Raw genomic sequence first — 19,507 nt, 5'->3', positions numbered from 1 at the left:
AGACATTTGCTTATTTTAGTTCATTAACAGTGTGCACAGTACTTTGTCCTTTCATGAATCCATGTTGATTATTGAGAATCAGTGTTACAGATTTTGTTATATTTTTCTGATTGATGACATATTGTTCACTATCATATTTTAGAAGAAAATTCACAATATTAGTACTAGGCAGAAATTTCGTATCTCATTTTGTCTGCCCCTTTTGTGGATGGGTGGAACTTCTTCCTAATTTAACCTGTCAGGAAAGTAGCTGTTGTCAAATGATAGATTTATTATGTGACAGAGTTGGGACTAAATATGACGTGCTGTTTTTATTGTAATCTCATCCCAGTTCACAAATTTAGGACTTTTTGAGGATGATATAATGCTAGCCACTTCATGACAGCCATTCATAGGTAAATTTAAATTCTCCATATCTGTGTTTGATTTATGAGAGGAGGAGAGAAGTCATCCCTTTATATTTGAAGTTATAAAGTATCTGTTGAATTGTTCTCAGATATATCAACTTTGCAGCAGTTCCCCCATAAATTTTTAATGTAAGGTTAAAATGAGTAGTTTTCTCAACTACTCCTTCAGTCTTGGCAATCTGCCATGCAGCTTTTGATTCCTTTATGTGGTTTGACATATTGTATTGTTTGCAATTAGTTTTGGTTGTTCAACAACTTTGTCCAATATTGTTTATGGCTGTTTACATTCATGAGAAACTCGGCATCATGGTTATTTTTTGCGTCAGTGTGCAGTTTCCTCTTTCTAATGCTAAAGATGTCAATGCCTTCAGTTATCCACATGTTTCTTACTGGATTTGCCATGTACTGTTATGAAGGGGAAACCTGCATTGAATGTGCTTGTGAATTCTGATACAAAATCACTCTATTTAGTGGTTACTGAAAACTAATTTTCAGTTTAGAGACAAATATATTCACATTTTGCTGGCTGAGGTTCCTAACTCTTTTTGCTGTATAGGTTTTACCTTAATTGAACAATGAGGCAAAAAGGGCTGATTAGTTGGACCTCCTTAAATCTAAAATGACACCATAATTCATACTGCTTACAATATTGTCTGTACATGTTACAGTCTCTCCTGTTACTTCAGTATATTTTCTGAAATTTAGTAGTAGGCCATTGGTAGATACCAAGTCCTTCAGACAAGTGGCAATGTCATCAGCTCTCATATCTATGTTGAAGTCAGCTCAAATAATGACTTTTTGATAAAACTTTTTTGTGCAACATATTCAACAAATTTTCAAATATGTTGAGCAATGCAATACCAGGGATATGGTGTATGTATGCTAACACAGGATGTATATGCCCCGGGAAATCTGGGAAGAACTCAGGAATTTTCTCATCCAGGAGAAAACCGGGAAAAACACAGGAAGTTATTAGAATTCCAGCATTTTTTTGTTGTTTTAGTTTTCAGTTAAAGTTTTGTGATTTTGACTGATAAGAACTGATAATCTAATAAAGAATTTTGCTTTGGCTCACTACAGCAAAATAATATGTAGCAATAAAACAAATGAGAGAAAAACACAGAAATAAAACTTAAGTTGCAAAGAAAATGCTCCATTTATGACAACAAAATACAGTGCGCTCATAAACGTCTGCTGACAGCAAAACATGCCAAAGGCTTTAGGACAAAGACTATGCAACACTTTGTAACAACAAGTTGCTTTCAAGTAGCATGATGTCACAACTGTCTACATTTCTAATAAGTCACAGGAAAATATTGTGAATGGTGATTTGAGAAGCGTTACTTTCAAAGTAAATTTCCTTTTGCGCAAGTTGAATTACGTTAAATGTGAGAATGTGTGATGACTTCCTTAAACCGTGGAGCATTTACTCTCATTCAAAACTTAACACTTTGAAGAACAGCCACTTAGCAAAATTTCAGACCCAGAAGACCAGACATTTATGTCATTATTTAAAATTTTACTGGCACATTTGTGTTTGATATATCTTAAAGGATAACACATGCAAAAAAAGATTTATATTATATGTGAAAACTTAGCTGTTTTTTGTAGCTAGGCTCTATGTACATAAACTTATAAAGAAACAGTGATGTTGCTATATGCTGACATCATCATATGTCCTATGCTCTGAATATCAGCTGTCTTGGCTGGTGAGATCACGTGACGTGAGCTGTGATTGGATGACAAAAATGCATTGACATCTCGATTTCATTGCTTTGGAAACTAATGTGCTTTGCTGGGTGGACTTTATATTTATACTTTGGTAATATCAAAAATGCAGTGTACATGTTTTTGTGCATCAAAGATCTTCCCAAAACATGTCCTTTTTGTGGTGGGTTCCATTTCCTAAAGTGCTGGGATGTGCTGCACCAGTGTATAAAACAGTTACTATTCAAAGGATTGAGAAATTTCCTAGTTCTGAGGGAAAGTATGCTGTCAGTTGAAATGGAAAAAGTGTGTTTCACCTGGGAAAAAGTGTCGTCTTAACTAGAATATCCATAAAAAACCGTGGAACTTTTTTTTCCTTGTCCACGTGTACATCCTGTAATATACCATCATCATCATCATCATCATCATCTTTTTCTGCCTTTCAAGGATTAGGCTGTTGCCTGTTCCAAACTGTCAAACAAAATCATTCCCTTCTTTTTCTAGGTCTTCCAATATCTCTTTTTCCCATTCGGCTTGTAGTTCAGGATCTTCAAAGGAATTCTGTAACCTGGCATTCACATTAGGTGTTGTTTCCAATCTTCGCAATATTTTTGCATTTGTTCATTCATGCTGTAAATATTCAATTCTGTTCTAATATCTTCATTTATAATCATATCTTTTCTTGTGCATCTTTCTTAGGAACCTCGTCTCTGCTGTCTGAATTTTATTTTCTTGTTATTTTAAAAAATGGTAACCCAGCTTTCATTTCTGTAGGCTAACACTGGAACTGCCTTTACTTTATAGAACTTCATGATGGTTTCTTTTTATACATTATGGTACAATGTTCTGCTAATGGTACCACAGACAGCTTGGAATTTGTATATTTCATTTTCAGTGTCAGGGTCCAAATCAAAACTTACAGCACAACCTAAATAAGAGATTTGACACACTTGTTGTAAAACTGAATTATCCTAAACAATTTTTGATCGACTGGATATTTTCCTCTGAATGCTATTATTTTTATTTTGTTACTAGAAATTTTGAAGTTGTGCTTCTCGCAAATTTTGTTTAGTTGGTATACTGATCTTTGCAGGTCTTCTTTATTCGTTTGAATAATAGCAATGGCACCAGTAAACAAAAGTACATTCAGATATTCCTCATTCATTATCTTAATTCCTTTGTTTACTTTACATTTCCATATGCAAAGAATGAAATCAGTGTAAATATTAAAAAGGGTAGCTTATAGTCCACATCCTTGTCTAATGCCTAGGTTAATAATTATTTCTTCTAACTGATTCCTACCTGTGTTTCGCAGAGACTTTTCACTACCTCTTTTAGGTGATAGGAATATCCACATTCAGATATAATCTTCCATAGACTATCACAGCTCACACAGTTAAACGCCTTCTTAAAGTCTATAAAGGCCATATGGGTTTCTATATTAAATTCTCTGTGTTTTTCTATGATGTTTTTAACTTCAAATGCATTGTCTGCGCATGAACAACCTGATCTAAACCCATTATGTTCCTCAGAAATAATAGCTTCTGTAATATTCTTCATGCAGTTATAGATGATCTTTGAGTATAGTTTGTAGCCATTGTTTAGAAAACTTGTACCATGATAGTTTTTACAGTCATTATGTTTCCCTTTTTTGAAAAGAGAGAGTACTTCTGGTGTATACTAAGGGTCTGGGATCTTGCAGTTAGACCAACATTTATTTATTAATTGTAAAAGTCTTTTATCTATTGGTAACCTTCTATATTTAATTAGCTCTGTGTTTATTCCATCTGTTCCACTAGCTTTTCTGCTTTTCATGCTTTGAAAGCCCGCTGTAGTTTGTCCATAGTGATTGGATCAACTGTGTCATTGTATGTACTTTCTCTAGTATCATCTTCGGCCTTCTGTGTATACCACAAATCTGTATAATGATTTATGTATTGTTCATTGGGTATAAGACAGTGTCTGTCTTCCTTGTTGAGAGCTTTCATGACCTTGTGTGCACATTGCTGTCTACCATGTACGTCGTGTTCTAAGACGCTTGTGAATGAGTCCCTCAACTCATGGTGTGCAGCTGATGCTCATTACAACATTCAAGAAAACACAGCATTCGGCATTTACATGTGTGGCCAGTACTGTAGCAAAATGGAGACTTAATGGCTACTAGGTTCTGATATGTTGCTTGAGGCAAAAACCACTAGGTGCCAGTAGCACCTGGCTATATAACTTATATAAAGTCTACATGTTCTAATAAGGTTTTAAGGAACAAGATGTGAAGGTATTTAAAGTTAGATCATTGAAATCTACATCTACATGGATACTCTGCAAATCAGATTTAAGTGCCTGGCAGAGGGTTCATTGAACCACCTTCACAATTCTCTATTATTCCAATCTCGTGTAACGCGCAGAAAGAATGAACACCTGTATCTTTCCGTATGAGCTCTGATTTCCCCTTATTTTATCGTGGTGATCGTTCCCCCCTGCGCAGGTCGGTGTCAACAAAATATTTTCGCATTCGGAGGAGAAAGTTGGTGGTCAGAATTTCATGAGAAGATTCCATCGCAACGAAAAACGCCTTGCTTTTAATGATGTCCAGCCCAGATCCTGTACCATTTCTGTGACACTTGCTCCCATATTTTGCGATAATACAAAACGTGCTGCCTTTCTTTGAACTTTTTCGATGTACTCCGTCAGTCCTATCTGGTAAGGATCCCACACCACGCAATAGTATTCTAAAAGAGGACGGACAAGAGTAGTGTAGGCAGTCTCTTTAGAAGGTCTGTTGCATCTTTAAGTGTTCTGCCAATAAAACCCAATCTTTGGTTAGCCTTCCCCACAACATTTTCTATGTGTTCCTTCCAATTAAGTTGTTCGTAATTGTAATACCTAGGTATTTAGTTGACTTCACGGCTTTTAGATTAGACTGATTTATCATGTAACCGAAGTTTAACGAGTTTCTTTTAGCACTCATGTGGATGACCTCACACTTTTCGTTATTCAGGGTCAACTGCGACTTTCTCCAAATTGTTTATGTAGATAAGGAACAGCAAAGGGCCTATAACACAACCTTGGGGAACACCAGAAATCACTTCTGTTTTACGCAATGACTTTCTGTCAGTTACTATGAACTGTGACCTCTCTGACAGGGAATCACAAATCCAGTCACATAACTGAGATGATATTCCATAAGCATGCAATTTCAATACGAGCTGCTTGTGTGCTAAAGTGTCTAAAGCCTTCCGGAAATCCAGAAATACGGAATCGATCTGAAATCCCTTGTCAATAGCACTCAGCACTTCATGTGAATAAAGAGCTAGTTGTGTTTCACAGGAACAATGTTTTCTATACCCATGTTGACTGTGTGTCAATAGACAGTTTCCTACGAGGTAATTCATAATGTTCAAACACAATATATGTTCTAAAATTCTGCTACATATCGACATTAACAATATGGGCCAGTAATTTAGTGGATTACTCCTACTACCTTTCTTAAATATTGGTGTGACCTGTGCAACTTTCCAGTCTTTGGGTACGGATCTTTTGTCGAGCGAACGGTTGTATATGATTTTTTAATATGGAGCTAATGCATCAGCATACTCCGAAAGGAACCTAATTGGTATACAGTCTAGACCAGAAGACTTGCTTTTATTAAGTAATTTAAGTTGCTTCACTACTTCGAGGATATTTACTTTTACATTACTCATGTTGGCAGCTGTTCTTGATTCGAATTCTGGAATATTTATTTTGTCTTCTTTTGTGAAGGCATTTCGGAAGACTGTGTTTAGTAACTCTGCTTTGGCAGCACTGTCTTCGATAGTATCTCCATTGCTATCGCACAGAGATGGCATTGATTGTTTCTTGCTGCTAACAGACTTCACATACAACCAGAATCTCTTTGGATTTTCTGCCATGTTTCAACACAACGTTTCCTTGTGGAAACTTTTGTAGGCATCTCGCATTGAAGTCCATGCTAAATTTCGAGCTTCTGTAGAACAACGCCAATCTTGGGGATTTTGCTTCTGTTTAAATTTGGCATGTTTGTTTCGTTCTTTCTGCAACAGTGTTCTAACCCGTTTTGTGTACCAAGGAGGATCAGCTCTGTCGTTTGTTAATTTATTTGTTATAAATCTCTCAATTACTGCCAATACTATTTCTTTGAATTTAAGCCACATCTGGTCTACACTTGTATTATTAATTTGGAATGAATGGAGATTGTCTCTCGGGAAGGCGTCAATTGAATTTTTATCTGCTGTTTTGAATAGGTATATTTTTTGCTTATTTTTCGGGGATTTGGGGATTACAATATTCGATCTCACTACAACAACCCTGTGTTCACTAATTCCTGAATCGGTTTTGATGCTCATTATTAACTCAGGATTGTTTATTGCTAAGAGATGAAGTGTGTTTTGACAACCGTTTACTATTCGCGTGGGCTCATGAACTAACTGCTCGAAATAATTTTCAGAGAATGCATTTAGCACAATTTCGGAGGATATTTTATGCATACCTCCGGAATTAAACATGTATTTCTGCCAACGTATCGAGGGTAAATTAAAGTCACCACCAACTATTATCGTATGAGTCGGGTACGTGTTTGAAATCAAACTCAAGTTTTCTTTGAACCTTTCAGCAACTGTGTCATCCGAATTGGGAGGTTGGTAAAAGGATCCAATTATTATTTTATTCTGGTTGCCAACAATGACCTTTGTCCATACTAACTCACAGGGAGTATCTACTTCAATTTCGCGACAAGTTAAACTACTTCTGACAGCAACAAACACGCCACCACCAACCGTGTTTAGCCTAACCTTTTGGAACACCATTAGGTTCTTTGCAAAAATTTCAGCTGAGCTTATGTCTGGCTTTATCCAGCTTTCAGTGCCTATAACGATTTGAGCGTCAGTGCTTTCTATTAACGCTTGGAGCTCTGGTACTTTCCCAACACAGCTACGACAATTTACAACTGTTATACCAATGGTTCCTTTATCCACATTCTTCCTGTGTTCAGCCTGCTCCCTTTGTGACTGAAGCCCTTCTTGTGTTTTCCCGAGACCCTCTAACCTAAAAAACTGCCCAGTCCAAACCACACAGCCCCTGCTAACCGTGTAGCCGCCTCCTGCGTATAGTGGACACCTGACCTATTCAGCGGAACCCGAAACCCAACCACCATTTGGCACAAGTCAAGGAATCTACAGCCTACATGGTCACAGAAGTGTTTGAGCCTCTGATTCAGACCCTCCACTTGGCTCTGTACAAGAGGTCCGCAGTCGGTCCTGTCGACTATGCTGCAAATGGTCAGCCCTGCTTACATCTTGCAAGCAAGATTGACAGCCTTTACCACTTCTTTTAGCCGCTCGAAACCAGAGAATATCTCTTCTGATCCAAAGTGACACACATCATTGGTACCGACGTGAGCAATCACCTGCAGTTGGCTGCACCTTGTGCTCTTCATGGCATCCAGGAGGACCCTTTCCACATCTGGAATAATTCAACCCGGTATGCACACGGAGTGCACATTGGTTTTGTTATCCTTCTTGTCAGCCAAGTCTCTAAGGGGCCCCATAACGCACCCAACGTTGGAGCTCCCAACTACCAATAATCCCACCCTCTGCGATTGCCCAGATCTTGCAGGCTGAGTGGTTTCCTCTGAAACAGGACAAGCGACAGCATCTGGCTCAGTGACATTGTCAGCCATAGACAGCACCTGGAACCTGTTTGTCAGACAAACCGGGGAGGCCTTATGTGCGGCCGCCTGGGAAGTCTTTTGTCACCTGCTTTGCCCCAGGGCGACCTCCCACTCGACCATAGGTGAGTGGTCAACCTCAGTGCGAGCAGTAACTGGGCTGGCCACTGGTGAGGACTGATCGGAGGACTCTGACACACTGGACATCCGTTGGATCCCCATGGCCAGCCCACAACAGTGGTGCCCATCCACTGCAGCCTCAAGCTGTGTAACTGAAGCCATCACAGCCTGAAGCTGAGAACAAAGTGTTACCAACTCAGCTCACATCTGCACACAACAATAGCAGCCCCTGTCCATAATAAAGACCGTGGAAAACTAAACTACGCAGATAAACAGACTATCGACTATCGGCACGTGCTGCGCAACTCTACTGTAGACCCTGACAAAAATGCACGAACTGTGTCTAGTAATATGCAGATACTCAAAAACCTAACTACCGAAGCACTCAGGTGAAACTAAATAGTTTGCCCCTGATAAGGAACTTGTAATATGTCACAAAATTGATTTACTTTTTGACGCAAACGAAAACGCGCGAACTGTGGCTATTAGATTTTAAATTTAAATGCAGAAACTCAAGAAACTAAACTATTGAAGCACACAGATATAATAAAATTCACTCCTGGTTAGGAAGTCATAAATGTCACAAAAGCGTTTACTTATCTGTTGCTGCGTCTGTCGCGGTCGGCTACTGCTGCCTGACACTATACAGCTCATCTTATATTTAAACCAACATGACTTTAATAGTAATAATGAGCAGGATTGAAGTCTGCTGGCACTATATGAACCAAACGATATTATTTGATGTAATAGTTTATCATGTTGATACATTTACAGTGGATTACCAGCCTTAGCCACTGTCTCAGTATATAAGGAATGTTGCCAACATACAATAATATGGACAAACCACAGTTAGGGTCAGACTAATGGCAGACAGTTTTTCCATCATTGTGACAGTAATAGGAAATAACAACAGATTATACAATTATTAACCTAAAAAGAGTATAAAATGTACGACATTGTACATGAGAAAACAACAACATTTTTTAATGTAGGACATGTAACATCACTTGGTTTATATAATACCAGAGACTTCTATAATGCTAGTTATTATCGTTAAAGCCTTGTTGGTTTAACTATAAGATGAGCTGCATTGATATCAACTATTTAGTTTTGAATATAGTTACATATTGTTCCTTAAAATCTTATTAGAACATATAGATTTTGTATACATCTTATAGCCAGCTGCTAAAAACTCCTAGCTGTTTCTGCCATTGTCGATTTGACCCCTTGTACTTATGTGAGTATTGTCTTGGTGAGTCATTTTGGTGATAGCCTGATGATGTGCCCATAGAACTTCAACCTCCTTTTTCTGACGTCTGCTGCCATGTTTGACATCTTCTCTGTAGTTTTCCTAGAGTGGAATCTGTATCCCTCTTCTGTCAGCTCTGGGCCGAGGATTTTCCTCGTGATTTTCTTTTCGTACTTCAGTAGACTTTCCATGTTACTTTTTGTATGGAGTGTTATCATCTCACTTGTACACAGTATTTAAGGCTTGATTACTGTGTTGTAGTGTCTGACTTTAGTGTAAATGGACATTCATTTTTTATTATATACATGCTGTGTCTTGCCACCGAACGCTCTCTTCATTTTTTGTAGTCTAATGTTCTGTACGATCCTGTAGGTTCAAGGATTTCACCTAGATAATTGAAGTGTGCATCTATGTTTATTTTGCCGTATTTTGTGTCTAATTTTGTTATGTTTAATTTTGGGCAGAAAAAAAACAGACTTCCGAAAGAGATTTGCAGCCTAAATTTTCTGTGCATTCTTTTAGTGCCTCTATTTGTTTGGTTGCTGTTGCTTTGTTGTCTGATAATATGACCAGGTTAAAGCTAGGTTTTGATATTTCTCTTTTGTCCCAGCATATTCCTTGTCATGTTGGTTTCCAGAGTCCTTGAGTTTTGAGTTCTTTTTCCCATTCTCTCATTACTTTGTCCAGGACCTGGTTGAATAATAGTAGGGATAATCTGTCATCTTGGCACACTCCAGTTTTGATCACGAATGGATCAGAGATTTCACCCATGAATTGTACCCCATATTCTCACATTATGATGGTTCACCTTTCCATTTAAATGGAATGTTGCCTTGTCACTAAACACTAAGTGTGGAAGAAAACTGTCATCCTCCATCTGGCCAAGAATGAAATTACAGAACTCCACATGTTGTTGCTTGTGTCACGTTCACGAAGAGTTTGCAGTAGTTGAATTTTGTATGGTTTCATGTGTAAACATCAATGCACCCGCCAGATGTACATCGGGCACATGTTGAGCTGTCGAGCTTCACGGCGAATGGATTTCTGTGGACTCCTTGTGAAACTATGGCGGATACCATCAACATCTGTTTCTTGGGATTGTTCATGTCAGTGTCTAATGTTCTGTGCTGTGGAAGGATCCACACCATACCTAGTACAAAAGTCACACTGAACAGTTATTACTGACCCACACTGAGTAAAACGTGGAACACAAAACACTTTCTCTTGTTCCTAAACCATTTTTAATAGAACTGAAGTGGGCGCACACTGTTGCTGTCTAGCGGGAACCATGTAAAACTCTAGAGTTTGCTCTTTTCAACAGTACATTGTTCACACGCATATTTCGAATAATATAATAGTTATGATTTTTTAAATTCAGATGATTCTTTTCATATTCTGTAATTAATTCATGCATATACTCTTGAACCCTGCTACAATGTTATGTTGCTAACATGAGAAAGACTCTGTTTTATATCTTAGATCTTAAAATGGCTAGATTGTTAACCAAAACTAGTAATCCATCCAAATAAAGATGATTTCATGTACTATTTTATCTTAATTGGTTTTCAAACCCCAATGTAAGTAAATAAAAATATGAACATTGATATTGATCAGTTTTAAGCTAGTGTTTATTTAAGCACATAACTTTTAAAGAATTTGTGTTACACGGGAATACTTCCAGTTCATGAGCCCTGTTGATAGGCCGTCTATGCTTGGATGCATTATGAAGCTATTTTTTACAAACTAAATTAATCAAATAACCTTACATTGCCAAAAATTTCTGTTACCTGTGCAAGTCTGTATTTCTATGTTACATTCCCACACTGTAAGCTTTTAAACAAAATGCAATGAGAATTGGTGTACTGCATTAATTTTTCTGTATAGGAGCACTGAGTGCAATAACATTTATTTCTGCTTTCATTAATGAGAGATATCTCCTCAAGAGTCCTTATCTCAAAAGCTAGCACTCTTTTGCCACATTTGTTGAGTAGCACACCATACAATGGGAAACAGTTCCTTTCGTAACTGCTAATGTTTAACAACTTAACATGTATAAATTTTGCGCAGAGGCTTTTCAGTTTCAAATTAGTCTATTTCTTTGTTTATGCATGACTAGTAGGTCATACCATAGAGGCAAAGTTGTTGCAATTACGTTGGTGAAATGCAGAAACTGAAACATGAGGAAGAATTTTTTTAATGAAGGAACTGTCTTCATTTCTGTAGATGTTATTAGCATCTTCTAAGAGAACAACACAAACATTTTGTGTGGGATCAGAGTATTCTTCGTTAACACTCATGGTGACACTGCCAAAATTTGCTACATGTTTTACAATGCTAGAAATATGAAACAATGTGATTAACATGGCTTGTCAATAATTCTGATATGTTGCGTGCATGACTGCCACAAAAAAATTCGACTTTCTTTTATAGCCATTTGTGGACTGCTGAAAAGCTGCTCATCGTGCATTTATCATATGCCTTTGAAAATCTAATATGACATACCTCTTGAAGACATGGATATAACTACGTGAAGTTGAGATGTCGTTCAAAGATTCCTGGTGATTAAAACTATTGTCTTTTTGACAAGATACATTTTGTAGAGTGAATCATCATGTCCATTTTGTTTGCACCACATTTTTGATTATGATCTTCTTTTGATAAAGACACATGTATTTTCTTTCCAAAAAATGTGACCTTATACCTCAGAGCAGTAATATATTTTATTTATAATTTTTTATGCTTACTTTGGAACATTTATCATGGGACCAACGTTAACAGTTGCTACACCAAATACCTTTTATCATTTTTGTGTCACATATCGTGCAGTTGTATGCACTTTTGGATTCATTTTTACTGGTGCAGTTTTCACTTAACACTTTCCCTTGCAATGATATCTTTTCTTAGTGGTATATTTCACTGTGCCATTTCTGAAAGTAATTGATTTAGTATATCAAATTAAACTATTCTGCAATTACTTGTATCATTCAGAATGTAAGACATGCAAGTTGTGGACTAATTAATCAAAATGCTAACTCTACATCAGCAACATGCAAATGAATATCCAATGCATTATAGTGTGTCCTCAGTTATTGAGCTAGTACTTTGTTGTCTTTGTATTGTTCACTGCAGAGTCTGTTGCTGTTATCACCTTTAATCTGAATAGTGATTTCATGCAGCTCTCCATGCTGCTGTACCCTGTGCATCTCTCATAATCTCCAAAAAAACTACCGCAGTCTACATCCGTTTGAACTTGCCTACTGCATTCATATTTTAGTCTCCCTCCACAATTTTTACCCCCAACGCTTCCCTCCTATACTAAATTTGTGATTCCTTAACGTCTCAAAATGTATTGTATCAATTGATCCCTTTTTTTTTTTTTTAGTGAAGTTGTGCTGCAAATTTCTTTTCTTCCCAGTTCTATTCAGTACATCCTCATTAGTTAAATGATCTACCCATCTCTAATCTTCAGCATTCATCTGTAGCACCACATTTCAAAAGCGTCCCTTCTCTTCTTCTCTGAACTACTTCTCATCCACATTTCACTTCCATACAAGGTCATACGCCAGACAGATACCTTTAGAAAAGACTTCCTAATACTCAAATTTATATTTGATGTCAATAAATTTCACTTCTATTCAGAAACGGCTTTTTGGCCATTGCCAGTCTACATTTTGTATCCTCTCTACTTCTGCAATCAGTTATTTTACTGCCCAAATAGCAAATCTTGTCTGTCACTTTTAATGCCTTATTGCCTAATGTAATTCCCTCAGTATTGCCTGATTTAATTCTGTTACATTCTATTACTATTGTTGTGCTTCTGTTGATAATCATCTTATATCCTTCTTTCAAGACACTGTCCATTCCGTTCAACTACTCTTCCAAGTCCGTTGCACTTCTGACGTGATTACGAGGTCTTGGGTAAAGCACAAAGTTTTTATTTCTTCCCCCTGAATTTTAATTCCTTCTCCAATTTTTTCTTTAGTTTCCTTTAATGCTTGCTTAGTGTACAGATTGAATGACATTGGGGATAGAATGCACCCTGGATTCTCTCTATTCTCAACTGCTGCTTCCCATCCATGCCCTTCAATTCATAACCACCATCTGATTCCTGTCTAGTTCTAAATAACCTTTTGCTACTTGTATTTTACCCTTGCTATGATCAGAATTTCAAAGAGTGTATTCCAGTCAACATTGTCAAAAGCTTTCTCTAAGTCTACAAATGCTATGACCATAGGTTTGTCATTCTTATAAGTCTTAGAATCAGCATTGCCTTGCGTGTTCCTACAGTCAACTGGAAATCAGACTGAGCTTCCCAGAGTTAGGCTCTACCAATTTTTCCATTCTTCTGTAAGTAATGTGAGTCAATATTTTTAAGCTGGTAGTTCGGTAATATTCACACCTGTCAGCAACTTCTTTCTTTAGAACTGGAATTATTACATTCTTCTTAAAGTCTGAGGGCCTTCCCAGTCTCATATCTTTCAAACCAAGTGGAATATTTTTGTCTTGCATGGCTCTCTGAAGGAAAGCAGCACTCCTGAGGGAATGTTGTCTACTGCAGGGCTCTTGTTTTGACTTAGGTCTTTCAGTGCATAATATTACTTTCATGTTCATTTTCCTTGTGTAGCCCCTCTATATACTCATGTCAGCTGTCTCTTCTTTGCTACATCCTGCTTTTTCAACTGAGCATTTGATATTCATACAGCTGCTACTCGTTTCTACAGAGGCCTCATTTATAGCTGATACAGCTTTCATCTGGTTATATATACTTCTGTAGTATTGCATTTGTCCTGTAGCCCAGGGGTGGGCAATTGTTTTGACTCAGGGGCCACACTGTGGAAGTGGAGTTTAGCAGAGGGCCACTCTTTCTAAAATGATTGCATTCATTAGTTAACATTTAATTTCAGGAAAAGTATAAATTTTACCGTAATTCAACAAATATAAATAAAATAGTGGCTGTTTTAACCCTTTCACTCTGGTGCTGTGATTGTTGCATCATGCACTGTGGACGAGCGCCAGGCCGTGCCTGCTGTACGCCACGTTTTTCGCACTGCCCGCGGCACTAGTCTGTCCTGCTTTCACACTCGCAGTGTTATCACAATTATTGGACTTTGTACTATATATTTATTTGCAAAAGTATTTATACAAATCACACGTTTTTGATATTGTGTGTTGTGTCAGTGCACAAATCCAAGTCGGGGGATGTCAATGGAACAGCTGGGGTAGCACGTGTACCTGATGAAGAAGCAGCTGCAATAGGTGTTTCATGTTCATAGTCAGATTTGATGATGATTTGCTTTCATCTTCAAAGTCACTACCCAGTATGAGAGAAAAAGCTTCCTCCACAGTATATCGCTTATCTGCCATGTCACTTCTAGTGGAAACTAACTGAGGTTAACAAAATGTCATTTCAGATTAGAAACAGGGCGGGAAATGAGCATTGCAACTCATGTGAAACCAACACTTTGAAACTGACTGCAACTGCCATCTAGTGACTCTGTTCTTAACTACAAACTTTGAACAAAGCTGCTAGGTCGTGCATAGGTCAAATTTCCACACAAGTCGAGCCTAGTGAAGTGGAGAAACATTATGTGAGGCGGAGCAGTCCACCAACTGGGCAGCATGGGCTGCACGTGATGTTTGCAGTAGTCCACAGGCTGAGCAGCACATTTGCTCCTGACCTTCTATAGAAGTTCACCGTAGTGAAAGGGTTAATTACTTTATTTATCATGCTAATGTAATATCATCTATAGCTGCAAGCAGATTTAATCTTAGAAACAATTTAATGAGGCAAATGTATCCTATTACTGTTTTCTACATTTTATTTTATTTTATTTTTAAATCATCAGTGAGATTGCTTGTTGAGATCCCCATCACAGCTTGCGAGTTACTGTCTGTCAAAGACCACCTGGGAGCCTACATTCACTCTTCTTCTTGTTGTTCTTTAAGCAAGAAAAACTTGCTTCACAAGTATATGCGAATCTAGATGTAGGAAACATCTTTCCAGCAAATTTCTTCATACATAGAATTCTTTAGCATAATACTAAAAGCCGCATAATGCCACAGCATTAAATATGTCTTTCACAGTGTGATCTGACTGCATGCCAATAATTAAATGGAAAATGCCTTTATAACAACTCACATAAGCTACTATGCCAAGTGTTGACTTTGTTTGTGTGATTAGTTTCTACAGTGCACATGTGTATTGACATGGCCGTCCAAGTGGAAGTCCTTGGTTGCACATGAGAAGGAAATCTGGTTCAAGGGTGATCTTGCTGATTGTCTTGGCAGGTCACACAGAAACCCTTAGTGGGCTGCACGTGGCCACCAGTTGCCCTCCCCTGCTCTAGTCATTTCTGCTTACCCATTTGAACTTTGTCAGCCCTATTTTTTAGACGTTTGTATTACTTTTCACCTGCTTCATTAGCTGCATTTTTATATTAATCCTTTCATCAATAAAATTAAATATCTCCTATGATATTCAAGGATTTCTACTTCACCTTGACTTTTTACCTGTTGCATCCTCTGTTGCCTTCACTATTGCATCTCTTAATCATCTTCCATTGAATTCCTTTCCCCTATTCCGGTCAATTGTTGCCTAGTGGTCTCTTTGAAACTCTCAACAACCTCTGGTTCTTGTTGCTTATCCAGATTCCATCTACTTAATTTTCTACCTTTTTGTAATTTAATCAGTTTTAATCTACAGTTCATAACCAATAAACTATGGCCAGAGTCCTCATATGCCTCTGTGAATGTCATACATTTTAAAATCTGGTTCTGGAATTGCTTTAAACACTTATCTTCCCTCCTTTCTTTTAAATCTCTGTCTTACCATTATATAATTGATCTGAAACCTTCCAGTGTCTCCAGAGTCTGCAGTGTCTATTCAGTTAATAATGTGCACTCTAGAGAGGATACAGTGTTTGGTTGAAGTATATATTTTCACAGCTTGTGTGTAATATGGACATAGTGGTTCAATAATATTGAGATTATTATTGTGCTAGAAAGAGGTGGTGAAGAATTTTATCATGTTCTTCAAACCACAATTGAAAAGCATGCAAGTGTTACATGCAAATGCACCATCTTCGTTCAAGAACAGTTTTTGTACAATTTTATATAAATTTTCCTTTATATATTTCCTCATAACTGCCAATAATTAATTGCTTAAAAGTAAAGTGTAGATTAACAGAATACTGTAATATTTTGGCCACATTGTTAGCAACCAGCATCCATGCATTTTAGTGGCAGTTAAGTAGTCCAATTCATAAGTATCAAGATTTATTTCCCTGTGCACAGTAATTTATTCTTAGATCATTGGATTTTAGTAAAATATTTAAAAAAGTTTTTGAGGCAATATTCTCAAGTGTGTAAGGGAAAAAAATCCTTCAGTCTGGCTACTGTACGCAGCCTGTATATCAGATAACATTTCAGAAGCTCCTGGTAACACTTGTCGACAGTCTGGTTTCAGTGTGACATTGTTCCCCGTTTTACATAAGGTACTTAAAACCACTTGCATACCAGTGATTTAAATAAACTGTGTATGATACAACACTGTATATAAAACCAGCATGATATAAAAATACTGTTGCAGTGAATGGTCATTCAAAACTACCAACTTGATGATAAACCTTTCCAGTAATAAACAGTCTTTATTATTTAATCAGTTCCCCATAGCTGATACTGCAAGGGAATAAAAATAGAATTTATCATCTCATTGACAATGAGGCCTTAAGAGACAGAGCACAAGCTAAGTTGGAGGAGGATTGAGGTGGATAGACATTGTCCATGGCCTGCTTAAGGTATCTTGACATTTGCCTGAAGTGATTTAGTGAAACAACGGAGAATCCAAATCATGATGGCTGGACAGGTATTTCAATCATTCTCCTGTCAGATAAAATGCCAATGTTCCTCTGTGATCATTAATAACAATAATAATAATAAATAATAATAAAGAAGAAGAAGAAGACAACTTCATCTTTGTTAGTGCAAGGCCATTGCCTTCCACCTGCAGTTTTGATTGCTGTATCATTTATTACATAAACTGGTGAACCCACACGTCATCCACAGTAATGAAATGGCTCACAAAAATACTCTGATTCTTTCTAAATATCCCATTTTATTCTCATGTATACTTTTGGCCAGCTTTCAACAAAGGCCTCATAGTGAATTCTTCTTATAAAATGTTCCATATGGTTTCTCCTGATATGCTTATTGTATCAGCTGTCATACAGCAAGGTTGGCCAGACTGTGCCCTCACACAAGTGCCGTAGTGCTCAGCCTGGCTGCTTCTTTCCTCCACCGCCATGGTTGGCACAGACTGTCAGCATATGGACAGACGCAGGCAATTTCACAGATTTTTGCACTCATCTTGCCACAGAATCATGACTTATTTAGTTTCAGAGTCATAAAAAGCCTCTCACACACACATGTGGCTGAAATATTTTATCATGATGCAATCTCTTTCAGGAGACATGGAAACTCTTCCCAAGGAAAACAATATAGAACTCCTGGACAGTTTTAATGTAAAAGAATTTGTCTTTTAAACAGTGATTACCTTGCAGATCAGTCAGTTCCATCTGCACATGTACAGGGATACTTTCTACTGAAATGGCAAATGGTTTCAAGAAAAGATGAAACATTGGCAGTGGCATCAAAATGTTTACAAAATTATTGTCGTAATTATTTCAAGGCCACACTCATTTCTTCAAACCTCGTGTTATCATTGACGCCAGTGAACTTGCAGAAATGTGTGGTATTTTCTGACAGAATTAGGCCCTTCCACATTGTGAGTTTCTTTTTAACTGCATCCTCATCAAACCAGAAGTAAATGGTTTCTCATCTTGTGCTCATTACTGTGGACAGTGTTCAGCCAAGTCCTCTTAAAATATGAGGTCTGTAATAAATACCGGCCATTCTAATTTCATTCCTGCTCTCTTTTTTCCTTCGTAAATTCAATAGTAGTGGATTTTAAATCAAATAATCATTCCAGGCATGTCTCTTGCATTAACCAATGTTCTTTGCAGTCATATTTAAAATCTCCGTACTCTTTATTTAATTCCATCAAAAGCTGTTGCAATTGACAGTGGAGTAATGTATGCAACTTCAGAAAATTTACTATTCATACCACCAATTGCATCACTTGCTCCATGGCTTGCAAATTTAGCACAAAGTGTTGATCGATGTACAAAATAATGTATCTCATCTGTCACTCATTGTAATTTTTTACTCTGTCATCATCTTTGTATTGCATAATAGATGTTGAGTGAGCATTCATATCTTTTCTCGTGTCATTACCATTTATTTTAAAGGCTTGTGATGATAGATTGCTAGACTCCCTCTTTTTGTGCTAACAGCTACTGGACCTGTGAACTTCTTTTATACAAATAGAGAAGGGTAAACAGTGCTAACACCGTGGTTATGCCAAACTACAGAAAGTTGTGCTGACCTAAAAATGGCCCATCGCAATGCTAAACGAAAAGTTGTGCTGTACCAAGTACTTCCAAGAGGTATGGAGCAAAGCTGAGACAAGCTGAGATGTGGACCGCACATTGTGCTCACCCCGTTTGGCACGCTGTGGCTAATTGTGTCACATAACTTTAATCACTGACTGTCCAATTCCAGTGTGTGCACTTTCTCAAGAGTTTTCGTCATAGTTGTGGTTTTAGAATTTCCTCCATAGATCATCTTCAAGGGAAGTATGGGCAAGTTGAATTTAGTTGTCAATTTCTTAATCATTGAAGATGATTGACCTGGATCCTAACAAATCCTCACCAACTTCGTGGTGACACTTGAGTTATTGTGCAACATATACCAGCATAAGAAAAACCAAATTCAATGATTTCAGATGTGGTGCATGGTTTGAACACTGGACCTGTGTTCTGGAGGAGCCGAGTTTAAATCCTCATCCAGGTATCCAGATTGTTTTCAAAAAATGGTTCAAATGGCTCTGAGCACTATGGGACTCAACATCTGAGGTCATCAGTGCCCTAGAACTTAGAATTACTTAAACCTAACGACAGCACACAACACCCAGCCATCACGAGGCAGAGAAAATCCCTGACCCCGCCGGGAATCGAACTCGGGAACCCGGGCGTGGGAAGCGAGAACGCTACCGCATGACCACGAGCTGCGGGCCGATTGTTTTCATCAGTACTCTTAATTGATTAAGGCAAATGCTGGGATGGTACGTTTGGAAAGGCTGCAGCTGGTTACTTCCCTGTCCTTGCCTATTTGATCTTATTCTTGGTGTCTAATATTGATAGTGTCATCAATGTGATGTTAAACACTAACGTTCCTCCCTTTCATTGATTTCAACACCATCTTCATGCGAGGCTAATAACATTTTCA

The 19,507-nt window shown here is 37.7% G+C and overlaps 1 protein-coding gene across 1 annotated transcript in view; it reads left to right on the top strand.

The window, feature by feature from the left end:
• LOC124555482 (adenosine 3'-phospho 5'-phosphosulfate transporter 1) overlaps positions 1-19,507 on the top strand; it is a 97,213-nt gene that overhangs the window by 17,764 nt on the left and 59,942 nt on the right. The window lies entirely within an intron of this gene.

This window comes from Schistocerca americana, chromosome X (genome assembly GCF_021461395.2).
Source record: "Schistocerca americana isolate TAMUIC-IGC-003095 chromosome X, iqSchAmer2.1, whole genome shotgun sequence".
In the NCBI taxonomy this organism is placed as follows: Eukaryota; Metazoa; Arthropoda; class Insecta; order Orthoptera; family Acrididae; genus Schistocerca; species Schistocerca americana.
The sequence above is the reverse complement of the archived record's forward strand: the minus strand, read 5'-3'. Positions and strand labels throughout refer to the sequence as shown.